We start from the raw sequence: 14,220 nt of genomic DNA, 5'->3' as shown, positions 1-14,220 counted from the left end.
AATGCTTCTCTCTGAGTAATGGGTGGCTCAAGGAATCCCTTTCTCCTTAAGTAATACCACTTGGCCTAGAAACGCCGTTGGTGCCCCCAGCCAACACACTCTGCTAGCGAGCGATGCTCTTGTAAGGTCCTTTTAGCCATCGTATGATGACCACGAGGCAGGTGACCGAATCCAAGATAATTCCTCTGTGATGTCAAAAGGCTGTGCCTTTGTTCTCTGAAATGGAGTCAATTTGAGAGGATAATTTTTGTAAGACCAGTTTATCCATTCCTGGGACACAAGGTTTTGTTAAGTGTCATACAGTGGGCAAACAAACAAGGGAACAATGACACCAAAGTATGTCAGGCTTCTACTTGTGCCGCCCACAGATGAAGATGGAATAATAACCTTACCGCCTATAAGCTAATGAACTAAATCCAACAGTGGGCTAAAACCTGTATATACCTGTTGATCATAAATTAATCTCTAATGAACCTTCTTAAAAAATTGAGATAATGATTTGCGGAGGACTTGGTTCTAAGGAGGCAGGACTGAATTCAGTCTTTATTTATGGTTGTTGTCGTCTTTTTTCTTGCACTGAAAACTTTACTCTCTGAGTCTTACTTTGTCAACTTTGCTCAGAAATTACATTTTTTAAACTGGTGCTCTGAGCTCCAGTTTCCCTCAGTGCAGTCTGCTCTCTTTGAACTCTGTTCATGTGCCACATTTCATTAAAACTCATTACATATTATAAAAAACATGGCCATTTGAAAACATTTATAGGGCACTAGTTTCTTTGAAAATAGCAGATTGGACCAAAGTTTAATTTGAAGACTTTCTTGATATAATCCCATAAAGCAACCAAATTTTCTCAAAATCAATTAACTCTAAGGTTACTAACAATAGAGACAAAAATGAAATACCGATATAAGAATAATGATATCAGTTCTTTAGAACAATGGGAATATTCTCTACATCTAACAGAATCTTAGGTAAAAATCTTGGGTTTTTTTTCTTTTGAAACTAGTACTTCATTGTATCAGTCGTGACATAGTGTAACTAATTTAATGGGCCTGTAACAGGCAGTATCAATATATTAAGTCGCTTGTTTTAACTGTCAATCATATAAACTGTATATCAGATAAGTTAATTCCTTTAATTACTAATGTTACCAATATTTCCTCTTATTGGCCTTAGGATCTGTATGCATGGAATCTTCCAATGTCAAATGCATCCATTACATTTCTGTTTTTAATGAAAATTTAATTATAATATTTGACTTCCCTTATTCTCTCCCTCCTCTCGTTCCCTTTCCCTGCCAGAGGCTAGGTTTGCACATTTTATTGTGTCAAAGATATATACTATAAAATCATCTCAAAATTTCTCTTAGTACTTGGGTATCTTTGCTAGAAAACCTTTACTTGCAGCACCCAAGCAAATCCCCATGTATTTCCCTAATGAGAAAGACTAAGTACTTCAGAGAACATAATCCCATTAATGTGAACCAGAGGATTAGTTTACTAATTCAAGGGAATGAATGCTCAAGCTTAGGATGTGAAGGATTTGGAAGAGGGAAGGTTTCAGGGTTAGGGAAAATAGGCCCGAGTCCCTCCTTCCTGGAAGCGTGGTCCCCTATCTGAATCCTGTCGGAGCCATGGTTTCCTTTGCATTTAAATCATCTTTCTGAGAAAGCACTCCAACACCCATAGCAGCCCCATTACAGAGGTAGTTTTGCTTCTTGTATTTCTGGGAACAACAATGGAATGATGGCTAATCGGTGTGTTTTTGAAGCATCCAAAGGAATCTGTATGAAGTGCAACACAAGATTCCTTGTTATGGTGTCACCGGACAGAACAGTATTAAGAGAATTAAACTGAGGAAGTTATCATCATCTCACCCATAACTTCATGACTTGCCGTTGAGATTAATATAAAATGTAAAAATGTGAAATCCTAAACTGATTATGTCATATTTATCTCTTACCAGTAACTCTATTTATAAGACACAGCTTAAGGTTTTTCTTAAGCAGGGTAAAGTTAAACTAACCAGTCAATTGATAACAGTATTTCACCGTTTACTCAGGAGAGTCACATAAAAAGGCAAATTCCTACTTTTAACTCTGTTTTTTCAGTAATCCACATGGAATCTGTGGATGATTCCATCAGAGCCAGCATAACTCATTTGATTTGGAAAGGGATATTCAGTAATGAGTCAGAATCTTCTATGGATGAAGCAGGACTTGTTTAGAAGCTGCCTTAACTATTTCAGGTCAAACAGACATTATTGTGCACAATAAAACTTTGCAATAATAAATTACCAATTTACTCATGGAGATCTTAGTGTCCTGAGATTAATGGACTTTCCATAAATGGACTTTCTCCAACTTTATATTCCCTGGAGTTTGGGTTCTGGAGTCAACAATTTATGTCATGACTCCTCCATTTACCAGCTCTGTGTCTTTGAGTAAGTTACCTAACCTCTCTGTGTTCACTGTCCTCCTCCATGAAGGCGTCATGATGGTAACAGCCATACTCTGCCATGTGTTGTACAGTCAGATAAAATAGGAGAATGTGTGTGAAGTGATTGGCGTAGTGTCAGCACAAAGGAAAGTTCAGATTATTATTTTTTACTCTGTTCCTAACTAAATACGGTGTTTTGTAAAAAAAAAAAAAAAAAAGCAAAAAAACAAACAAAAAAAACTCCTGAGATACTATAAGGATATAAACGTACACATTAAAAGGGGAAGAAAACCCAGCCCCACCTGTTCCATACCCAACACTGCGTCAGGCTCTGCACAGGCAGCATGTGACTTTATCTTCGCAACAGCAGTCCAAGGTAAATACCTTTACTTCCATTTTACAGATGAGAAAACAAAAGCTCTGTGAGTTGAAGGTCATGGAAACAGCCTCAGATTGACCCCCGTCTGTCTGGCTCCAAACCCCATGCCCTTTTCCAGATACCCTTCCCCCGATGATCTCTTCGGGCGCCTGCTGGCCTCGCTTCTGTGATTGCTCTGGGGTTGTTTTGAAGGCTCAAGGCTTATTTTGCTCTCTCAAACTCAGTCTGTTCTTTTGTTTACAATTTCGTGATCTTTCTTTACATTCCACACCTGCAGACTTCTGGTAGTCATGTTCCCTTTCACAGAGTATTTTATGTCCTCTGGGTTCCAGTCACATTTACACAAGTACAAACAGTCCCATTTCTTTTTCCCATATCCTTTCTCCCTGCTCTTAATAAAAAGTTATGTACAAACCAAACAGCCAGAAAGTTATCTTGGCCAATGGAATACATTAATTTGTTTTTATGTTGAAAGTATGAATTGTCCTTGGAGATTTGCCCTTTCCCTCCTCCCCAATTAGCCTGTACTCATGATCAAATAATGCATGGGGCTTAGCCTCTTCAGAAGACCCACATTTTTATTTTTAAAAGTTCTCACTTTTGTTAAAATAATTTGGTAGTTGTTGATATGGAAACAAATATGTTTCATATAAAAGGCTGCAAATAATTACAAAGACTCCAAATTCAAAGTGGTCCAAGATTTTTTAAAGCTGCTTACTTTAAAAATGAATAGAATAACGGGCTGGCCTGGTGGTGTAATGGTTATGTTCCTGTGCTCTGCTTAGGTGGCCCAGGGTTCACAGGCCAAATCCTGGGTGTGGATCCACACACTGCTCATCAAGCCATGCTGTGGTGGCATCCCACATACAAAACAGAGGAAGATTGGCACAGATGTTAGCTCAGCGACAATCTTCCTCAAGCAAAAAGAGGAAGATTGGCAACAGATGTTAGTTCAGGGCCAATCTCCTCACCAAAAAAATAAATAAATAAAACTGATCTTAAGCATTCTACTACTCTCAGAAACATTTTCCCAAAAATAATATCCATTGAAACCAATATCCAGTAAAATCTATAATTGCCCTACTGTTTTCCTAGTCTTGTTTGCTGAGTGTGGTTGGCAACCCTTGCAAAAGTAATATCTACCACAGAAGAAATGGGCCATTCAGCCAAGATTTTGTACCTTTTAAAAATACAGCAAGAGCTAAATCCAACAAGTTTTTAAAAATTATGTCAAAGCACCAGAAGTGAATGGAAAGAGACTCATATGCTGAATTGATATCAGAATATCTGTTATATACACCCTTGATCACTCTGAGGGAATAGAGAGCAAGAGCCTCCTTATAGAAAATGTGCCAACCCAGAAGCCAAGAATCTTCTAAGAAAATCTCAAGTGTTGGGTAATTTTCACTAAAATATTATTTTAAGCAAAATACCTGAAAGATATAGTAACATTCTTTTACATTTCTCTTTACATTTACTTGTAAATAAAAGGAATGAAAATATAGATCTTGGCTTTAATTTATAAGTTAGGACAGGATGGTTGGGCAATGTAGACTTGTGGTAGTTTTTCTAATGGACATTTGGGGAGAAGACTGTATTTTGATTTGCTAATACTATTCATTTTATAATATATTATTGCCTCTGCTGAGCATTTTTGAGACAGGTGCTGTGTAGTACCTGCCAGCAGTTATAGCTATGTCTATATATATCTATGGTTTAGCTTTGCTGCCCAGATCTTGTTTTTTCGGGGAATGCTATTTGTTTTTAGTTGTCTTTTATTTTTAGGGTTTTTTTTTCTTTTTGAGGAAGATTAGACCTGAGCTAACATCTGCCACCAATCCTCCTCTTTTTTGCTGAGGAAGACTGGCCCTGAGCTAACATCCGTGCCCATCTTCCTCTACTTTATATGTGGGAAGCCTGCCAGAGCATGGCTTGATAAGCAGTGTGTAGGTCCGTGCCTGGGATCTGAACTGGCCAACCCTGAGCCACCGAAGCGGAACGTGCAAACTTAACCGCTGCACCACCAGGCTAGCCCGTTTTTAGTTTTTAAACATCTATGTTTCACTCTTTTCATTTGTGAGAGAGAATATGAAAAGGAGAATAAAGGAATGGTTTCCTTTGAAGGACTTACCTTCGCCCATTCCATGCTCCTCCTCAAATGACTAGACAATTGAGCAAATTTCTTCATCTCATATTAAATCTGCACATTTGAAGCCATAGGTCTGAGCCACAGCCTGCTAAAGGTGAAGCCAGAGATGGAATTCCTAAAGCAAAACACTGTTAGTCCTAAGTGCCAAACACTTCCCGAGAGACGACAGGGAGTCCCAGGAGGGCAGCCCTGGTGAAGTGAAAGTTGATTGGGTGTTTGTTCTCCACGCCTTTCATCTTCCCTTAAAACCACAGAACTCTAAATGTTAGCCAAGGGAGAATGAAGAAAACAACCAAAAGAGAAGGTTGTTGATCAGAATCCTCAGTGTGCACAAGAGAAGGGAGTGTTCTTTTTCAGGTTTGGCAGAAATTCCTATCAGTGCTTCCACTGATAACAGCTATCACTTGGGCAAGTCCCAGAATTGTGAAAAGTAAGATGGATCCACACCTCCCACAACTCTTCCGTAAAAACTTTGAAAATTGAAAGCATTAAAATATTCAGTGTTTTGCACCAGTTCCTGAAGACCTCCTGGATTTGAGATCTGAGAGATGAAAACTGGGCCATATGAATGCTTTTTGCTGGGCTCTTGTGGTGGGAATAAGGCAGAAATGGCAGATTTAAGGAGTTATCCTCCTTTTGCTGTCTCTTGAGAGTAGAGGAACTGGATATGTTTTCTGGCGATCCACCCTCTCAGTCTATTCCACCCTACACACCTCCCTTGGTGGGTAAACACTTGAGGTGGTAGGAACTCCTGCTTATCTACTTTATTCTTTCTGTGCTTATGTCGAGAATGGACTCCTAAATCATAAAATCACATTTAAGAACGGTAACTTTAAAATTCATCAAATTAATCCCATTAATGTGGAAATAAGAAAACTCTAGACTTCCACAGTAAATGGCACAGACCACTAAGTCCTAAGTCTCATTTTAGAGCTTTCTTCAGTGTCACACGGTAGCCTACAAGAAAACTCTGTGATCGCCTAGTGATGTCATTTCTGCTGCCTTAATGGCCATTTGACATGCGAATGAGCTAACTAAAACTTAGAGCAGTACTGGAGTTTTTGCCTGTCATCCTCTCACACATTTAAAAGATGATAATGCCTTTTTTTTGCATGGAAAGATGACTACAGTATATTGTAGGTCAAAAAAAAGTAGAATCAGATGTAAGGATGTAACAACGTAAATGTAAACGATGATCTAATCTGTGTTTTAAATATGTGTTTAAATATACAAAAGTCTGGAAGAATAGACCCCAGGCTGTTAACAATGTTTAGCTCTGAGAGTAGAATTCCAGGGAGACATCCACTTTGGGCTTATTGTTTGACTATTTTACAGACATGACTTTGTTTTTTGAGGAAGATTAGCCCTGAGGTAACATCTGCCACCAATTCTCCTCTTTTTTGCTGAGGAAGACTGGCCCTGAGCTAACATCTGTATCCATCTTCCTCTACTTTATATGTGGGACGCCTGCCACAGCATGGCTTGATAAGCGCTACGGAGGTCCGCACCCGGGATCCAAACCCGTGACCCCCGGGCCACCGAAGTGGAATGTGGGAACTTAACCACTGTGCCACCAGGCCGGCCCCTAGACATGATTTTTAATCTAAAAATCAGTTAAGATATTTCAGAGAGAGAGAGACGTGGAGTAGTGTCTGGCTCAGGGCTCTGAACCTAGCCACCCTGTTGTTCCATGTTAATAATGAAGGTAGGGATTAAATTACTAGACTATTTGAACATGTGGTCCACCAGCTATTCAAATCTAGTTGGAATTTATTGGCATTTACTTGGCGCCCATTTTACAGAAAGGGCCTGGCACAACAGTGGATGTTCAATAAATGTTAGGTATTAGCATTCAATTGCTTGACAGTTTACTGTGTGTAAAAGAGACCTGGTCCCAGTGGTCAAGGAGCTACGCTCTGGTAGGAGAACATGGACAGAAATAACTGTGATCCAGTGTCTTGACCCAACTACTAGAGGATTATGCACAGAGCGAGGGGTGTCCTTAGCTGAGTTACTGAAAGGAAAAGTAGCTGAGCTGGATTTTGGCTTAGGCCCACAAGAAGTCACAAATTTTACATAGGAAATTAATTCTGGAATTAATGAGTCCATTTCCTCTTTTAAAACACTTCTGAAATTCCCATGGAGTGGGTTAAAACAGGTGACTCAGGGCCTCTAGTAGTTTATGACGGAAGAACACAGGATAGGGACCCCGTTCCTGAGATGTTGCTAAATCAGGATGCTTTACCTTCTTACCCTAAGGGCTCCTGAATTTAGTTGCTCATGGATTCACAGAACAGAGTAAACTAATTAATGTCAATCTAGAAATTATCCTCTCCTCCTTAAAAAAGAAAGAAGCACACCACATGGTTATTTGCGCTTTTGGATTTAAATGCTGCCCATTCCTTCTGCATCTACCTGCAATTCCGCAGCGCCCGAGGTAAAGGTGTGCTGCATCCGGAAGCTGCACCCTCCCCCACCCCGCTCTGCAGCATCCAATTTCATTCCTTCAGGGCGCTTCCATTCCTTTCCCCGAGAATGCTGCCCTGGAGTCAGATTTATTGGACGCTTCCTTTTAGTTTATAAAGGAAAAACACGATAAAAAAAAAAACCAAAAAACTTGGGGGGAATCATCCTAACCTGCAGCCAACAACTCTATTAAAAAAGTTAAATTCTTTCCCGTTATCAATTCTTCTTGGAAGTTCTGGGAGAGGCAGAGTCATCACTTGGCTGTCCCAGGAAGGGGCTTGTGACCAGAAAGATGGAAAGGATGGGCGCTGTTAAGAGGAGGGGGCAGGAAGCCTGGGCTAACCTGGGGCGGCTTCCCGAGGCCCGGGCCACGCCTCCCTCCCTCCGGCTCCCGCGGGCCTCACTGGCCCGAGCCGGGACTCTTATTTTGAAGGGCAGCAGGCAGGAGCCTTTGGGAGACTCACTGAGTCACCGAGGGCCGCAGCTGTATATAGCGCCGGTACCTGCCCCCCGGCGCCGCAGCCCGAGGAGCCCGCCGTGCTTCCCGGCTCGCACCCAACTACCGGGAGTCAGAGAACCGTGGGGGTGCGGCTTGAGACCCGAGGTAGGCGCTGGGAGTCGGCCTCCTGGCTCGTAGAAACGTATGAATTAAAGGGAATGGAGGATGCGGGGTGGTTGTCGAGCAGCCGGTGGGAGGATTTTAGAAGGAATGAAGGGGTGGGCTGAGGAGCAACTTGTAAATACAGTTTCCACCCCGCCGATGGTCCCTTCGCAGAGCCCCCTCCCTCTCCTTGCCTGGTCAGAGCACGCACCACTGAAAGCTGAGCTCCAGATGGGAATTTTGCATCATTTTAGGGTCGGGACTGGAGATGCTTTGCTGCCGCGTCCGATTCCTCCCTGTCTTCTAACTTTTCTGACCCCATCCCTCGTTTAATCAGGGCCCTACTTACAGAAGGGTCAGACCTGGCATGGGAGGGCAGAGAAAGGGGGGATGGCAGAGAATGGGGGGGTTGGGGGGAGGGATGACCTCATTCCCTGGCAGCTGGCGGGGGAGGAGAGGGTCCATCCATCACTAGCCAAGCCAGGGCGCAGCGCCCTCGCCCCGCCCCGCCCCAAGCCCATCCTCCTTTCTTTAGGAGAGTTCACCTCATCTTGGCACCATTCAAAGAAAATTTGCGCGGAACTTGGGTTTCCCGGGCTGGGGTGTGGTGCAGGCGGGTCTTCCAGGCTTACTGGTGGGTGGGTCTACAGTCCCCGGCTGCGGGTACCGCTTTGTTAGCCGCGGCGCTGGGCGCGGGGACCCGGGACGTGGCTGCAGCGTTAGCGCGCGCCCCCGGCTGCGACCTAGCCAACGAGAACGGTCGGTTGGCCTTCTCTGGGATGCTGTGTGTTCAGAAATCTGGAGGTTGGGGGGGGGGGGGGGCGGGGTTGCTGGTCCCTGGTGGAAGCGGGCCCCACCCCGGGGCTAGGGGCTTCTCATCGGGGACTGGTGCAAACTCCACAATGGAGAGTTTGATCACTTGAGCCCCGAGTGAGGCTTGGGACTTTTGCACTCGCTGGGGACAGAAGGGGGCGCACTGGGGAAGCGGCGGATCTCCCTGCCCGCAGGCATCTTTCCGCCCTGTGGAGCCGGGTCTTGCTCTAGGAGCAGGCCTGGACAAGCCAGGTCCCTTTGCCAGACTGCAGGCGAAGCATAAGGATGAGTGTGCATTCATCAGACCCGGCAGTCTCCAGGAGCCCCGCGCTATCTGGATCTACTTTTAATCTGCAGTCACAGAGAACTAGCATGAGAAAGGCAGAGATGGACAGACGCAAGTTTCCGAGGCGTGGATTACTACGTTCCTGGGTAACCGGCATTTGAAAAGCCATCCTCGCCACGATCCCGCCCCGCCCCCACCCTCCAGCCTACGCAATGGTCTTGCCAAGTTCTGCCTTTGAGGACATTTTCCTGGTTTATGTTATGAAGGCTTCTGTCAGAACTGTCTCAGTAACTGCCACTCTCTCAGGAAAAATCACCCAGCTAATTGCCCAGCGAGTTCGGTTTGGGTTGCTTCTGGAGCTCACAGTACAAAGACATCAGCTTTTTTACTATCATTTTACATCCTCAACGAAAGGATTTTTTTTTCCCCTCAAGACCTGGCAGATGTTGATTTAGTAATCAGAGGTTTGAGTGAATTTTATTTTTTCCCTAGTCTTTTTGTTTTTGGTGAGGAAGATTAGCCCTGAGCTACCATCTGTGCCAGTCCTCCTCTGTTTTGTATGTGGGTCCCTGCCACAGCATGGCTGATGAATGGATTAGGTCCTGGCCTGGGATCTGGTGGAACCTAACCTGCTAGGCCACTGGGCCAGCCCCTCCCTAGTCTTTTTATATTAATTGATACAAGTGGTGGTATGGAGTATCTACCGCTTGCCTTAGAGTGATTTTGAGAGTTGTACTTCAAGAGAGAGGAAGTTCCGTGGTTGGTACATCCTTGAACTACAAATGCATGAAGACTAGGCAAGAGCTATGTAATCAACAGATTTTTCAACGACTTCCTAAGCTTTATTTTTTATGTATTCTATTTATCTTCTATAAAATAAGATTTATTTGGTATTTATTCTACTTTTTGTATTTAGAATAAGGAGTGGGGTGCGTTGCCCGGTGCCCACACCACATCCATTAGTAAGAAACTAGGCATGTACAGTGAATAACAAAACATGCCAACGTCCTAACCGTCTCTTTGGCTGTGTGAAAACTTGATGCTCTGAGTGAAGAGCATGGCTGGTGGTTGAAAATAATGCAGCTTTATTTTTTGTGACTGTTGAAATCCATGGATCATAGAATTCTGACAGCTGGTATGGTACGGTAGCTCACCTGCTTTACAGGGTGTAATAAGCGTGTGCCAGGTCCGTCCCAGGTGAGGGCACTGACTTAGTAAACAGTGGATAGATGTCCTAGTTATAATAGTCCTGGTATGCTTCAGCATATCCTTGTGGGCCCTAGTTTTTAGTCGACTTTGAAAACTTTTTAAGATAACAGAATAAAAATTGAATGCCACTTACCACTTTGTGTTGGGGTTGATCTTAAAAACTTTACTGTATTGTCTTCGTAAGAGCTGTAGTATTTGTACCATACTTTTGAGGATAGTTGCTTCTCTTTTTTTCCCCTCAAAATATTATATTCTCTAGACTATAGTAAATCTTAGAAGCTAGTACATTTGAAACAGCTAATGATTGCTGAAATGTAAGGCATTTCCTGGAAATTATCAAGGAGTCCGCACTGCTCAAGGTGCTAAAGGCATCCTTTTGAGAGGAAATTATTAATGTGTTCAGACAATTATTAATTGTCCAAACAATTGCTGATTTTTTCCCCCTGCTTTCCAGATTTCTTTCACCATCACTGGGAACTGTAAAAATATATGTTAGGCATTGTCTTCTCTTTTGTGTATATTTCCACATAAACAACATCATATCAAAATGTGTACTTTTCAGCATTTATTTCGGAAGATCCAGAAAGACTGTGGATAATCAGAGTTCACCATACTTCTAAAATTCCTCCTGTTTAATATCTTGCAAAATAATTCTCTTCTTCAAGTAAATGGGGGAAGTAGACACTAAATATAGAGTGTTAAAAAATGGTATGTTGAGGGAACACTAAACACTTCTTTGAAAGTGTTTTCATACATTGTACGTATTAGCTCATTCCAGTAATATTATTTGAGACACAGAAAAAGAAAAAGAGCTTGACCAGATTTTAAAGAAAAGTGTAGGTAAGATGAGGATTATCCAGGAACACAGATGAAACTGTGCCAGTTCTTCCTAGTTCTCTCAGGTTGTTGACTAGAAAATCCCTGGGAGATTGCACTAATTAAAGGGAGTTTTTTTTTTTTTGCAAGGAAGCTCTGTATCAGATTTGGTTGAAGGATAAGGAATTAGAGGTGGTAGATGAGAAAGACTTCATCCAAGGAGGTTGTATGAATGGAAAGCAGTGGCCCATTCTTGTAGGAAAGGCATAGAAAGAAAATGGCGGTAAGGAGAGCCTGAGACGTGAGGAAGGAAGGAACAGCACGCCGAAACTAATGGCATGTACAACTTTCTGCCCAACCCCGTGGACTAAAGAGGCACAGACTTCTTCCTGAGCAGTAAATCTTGGCCACCTGATTAGTTATGTGCTTTAGGGTTAACCGTAATTGGTAACGTAAGCCATTCCGGTTAAGTGAGCCTCTTTTCCCTGTATATTTTGGATAATGACTACAAGGACACAAACTGAAAATATGGGGTGGTTAGTTAACGTCAGTTCTGAGTCTCCCCCTGGAGGTGCATTAGCCCTACTGCCAAAGCTTCTCCACTGTGGTAAGCTCAGATGGTGATTTTCACAGTTTGGCATGAACTTTTGGAAGGCGTAAAAGCTTATTTGATGGAAAAGATTTCCTCCTGAGGGAGAAGCTGCCATTTGCAGACAAGGTGTGTCAGCCAGAAGAAATGAGCAAATAACCATTTTCTGGCTTCTGTTGGCAAAACTTTGCATTTTTTCCCCATATAGAAGTGTTAAAAATAGATTCATAGGAAGATACACAAAACCAAGTAAGAAGAATAGACGCTGAAGTTTCACCAATGGGAGGGAGGGGAACTAGCCTTTGTTAAATAGCATCACTGTCTAGGCCCTCTGCTGGTGGGTGGGTTGCATTCTTCGTCACATTCAGTGACAAATTTATCTGAGGTAGGCCCGCCGCATTTCCTGGTATCATAGAACTTGGTATCCCATCCAAATAGGAATGAAGTACCACCAGACCACCATACACAAGACCCTCACGCTTGATCCTACTCTTCATAGGATGCCTTTGTGAAACTGTCAGACTTTTTGAGAATTAGCAGCTCTCAGCTTGCAGATGGGTTGGGTTCTGAATGGATCTGTAAATGGTTGCTAGGAACCCCGAGCACCCTTTTTCATTGAGACTGTCACACTTCCTGGTTGGGTTCCCAGGGCAGCCTAGAAATCACAGCTGAAGTATTCTGCTTTATTAATAGAACTGTAGAACCGAGCCACTATGTATAATATGGTTTCTGTGGGAAAATGCACTGAAAACTCCAACTAGACTTTTTTTTTTAAGGTTTTTAATCCCAGCAACAATGGCGAAAAAGACCCCACCTTCTTTTTTTCCGTTTAAACCCTGAAGGGAAAATAAAGGTACCCAGAGATACATTTCCTTTTATATTCCTCTTATGCTAACAGAGACCCCACCCTGGAACTACAAAACTATGGGGAGAGGGGGCATCCTGTCAGTAGCTGGCTTTGTAACAAGAGTGGGGACAAAAAAGAAGGGGCAAAGGACACAGGTGTAGGGCAGAAGTGAGGCCCGCTTGTCAATCAGCCATGGGACCTATTTTAGATAGCTAAGTGATGTGAGCTCCTGTTGGTTGGCATTGTTTCCTTACTAAACTTAATTTTTACTATAGAACCTAGACCCAGACATCAGCACTACTTAGTATGTTCAACATTTATAAAGTCAGGGTTAGGTTTTAAATGGAATTTTTAATAATAGAAGGAAGGCAAATTTACAGGCATTTTGTTTTTCTTTGATGCCAGTCCACTAAATTTCGCAGACAAGTACTTATTTGGGACTGAATAGGCTTAGGGTAAGCTTGGATGCTAGTGTATCATTGTGATAGTCTAAATCATCATATAGTAAATACCATTTGTTGAGCGCTTACTTCATGCCAGAAAAAGTGCTAAAATGTTTAAGACACTTTGTGTCATTTAACCCTCACCACAATCCCATGTAGTAATTACTATCAGCATCCCCATCTTAAAAATGATGAAAGTGAGATTTCAGGAGGGTAAGTAATTTGCCCAGAGTCACACAGATCAGAAATGGCAGGGCCGGGGTGTTATTACTTCAACAGATATTGTTCAACAAGTCCTGGGCCCTGGGCCCTGGCTGGACTCTTGGAATAAAGCAATAAACTAAATTGACAAATATGCAAAAATCCTTGCCCTCGTGGAGCTTATATTCTAGTGGCAGGAGGCAAACCATAAAGAAAATAAACTAAACATCCAGGGCCTCAGATACAGTGTGCTTGGGAGAAAATAAAGCTCCGGAGGAGGAAGGAATGCTACGTTGGAGCTGCAATTCAGTGAGATAGAAATTACAAGCAGAAGAGTGGCTGTGAGTTGACGAAATGCATCCGGGAGGACTTAAACTCTTGTTTCTCCCGGCAACCCTTTTTATTTTGTAACACCAAATGTTTGAGTATGTGCTGTCTTCATCAGTAAACACTCCAGCAAATGACTGGGGAGGTATTCAAGAACGATAGATGAAGGACTTGAACTTGGCTATCCAAAGGTCAGGAAAGATGGGCACAGTTGCTGGAGGGACGTCTTCGAGAAGGCCGGGATCTGGTGCACAAGCAGCGCACTTGGCCTCAGCAGGGAGCTCAGGGATGGTTCTCTGGGGGTACTGGGAGGAAGGCCAGGCTGCAGGAGTGAATGAATGGCAGTGGCTGTGGGAGCTTGTGGAAGTTCTCCGCTCCTTGTGTCTATTTTCTCAGTGAAACAGGAAGCATGGGCATTGGCTGAGCGTGACGGTGGGGGAGGGAGTGATTGAGGGAAGTTTGAGGAGAGGGAAGAAGGTGTGAAGCAGTCACCTGGGAGAGGAGGAGCCTGAATTTAGGTAGTAAAATGTACTGTCAGGGTCTGCCTACGGTCGAATTCTGAGTCAACATCCATAGCATATTGGACCTCAGAATTGTATAATCTCGTTGACTTCTTGAGGAGAGGGACCGTCTTACTGTTTTTTCCCTCTGTCTTT

General features: G+C 43.0%; 1 protein-coding gene across 13 annotated transcripts in view; it reads left to right on the top strand.

Annotated features, from left to right (window-relative positions):
• The window catches only part of PALLD (palladin, cytoskeletal associated protein), a 382,518-nt gene that overhangs the window by 286,097 nt on the left and 82,201 nt on the right, over positions 1-14,220 (top strand). For 2 of the 13 annotated variants that reach the window (XM_070261407.1, XM_070261406.1), the window contains exon 1: positions 7,848-8,036. The exons of 9 other annotated variants lie outside the window; for them this stretch is intronic. The gene's annotated coding sequence lies outside the window, so the exon portion shown is untranslated. Of the gene's footprint in view, positions 1-7,816; positions 8,037-14,220 lie in introns of those variants that run through there. 2 more of the 13 variants (XM_070261404.1, XM_070261402.1) reach the window with 2 other exon arrangements.

Source organism: Equus caballus, chromosome 2 (genome assembly GCF_041296265.1).
Source record: "Equus caballus isolate H_3958 breed thoroughbred chromosome 2, TB-T2T, whole genome shotgun sequence".
NCBI classification, from domain to species: domain Eukaryota; kingdom Metazoa; phylum Chordata; class Mammalia; order Perissodactyla; family Equidae; genus Equus; species Equus caballus.
This window is presented reverse-complemented; position numbering and strand designations above follow the sequence as displayed.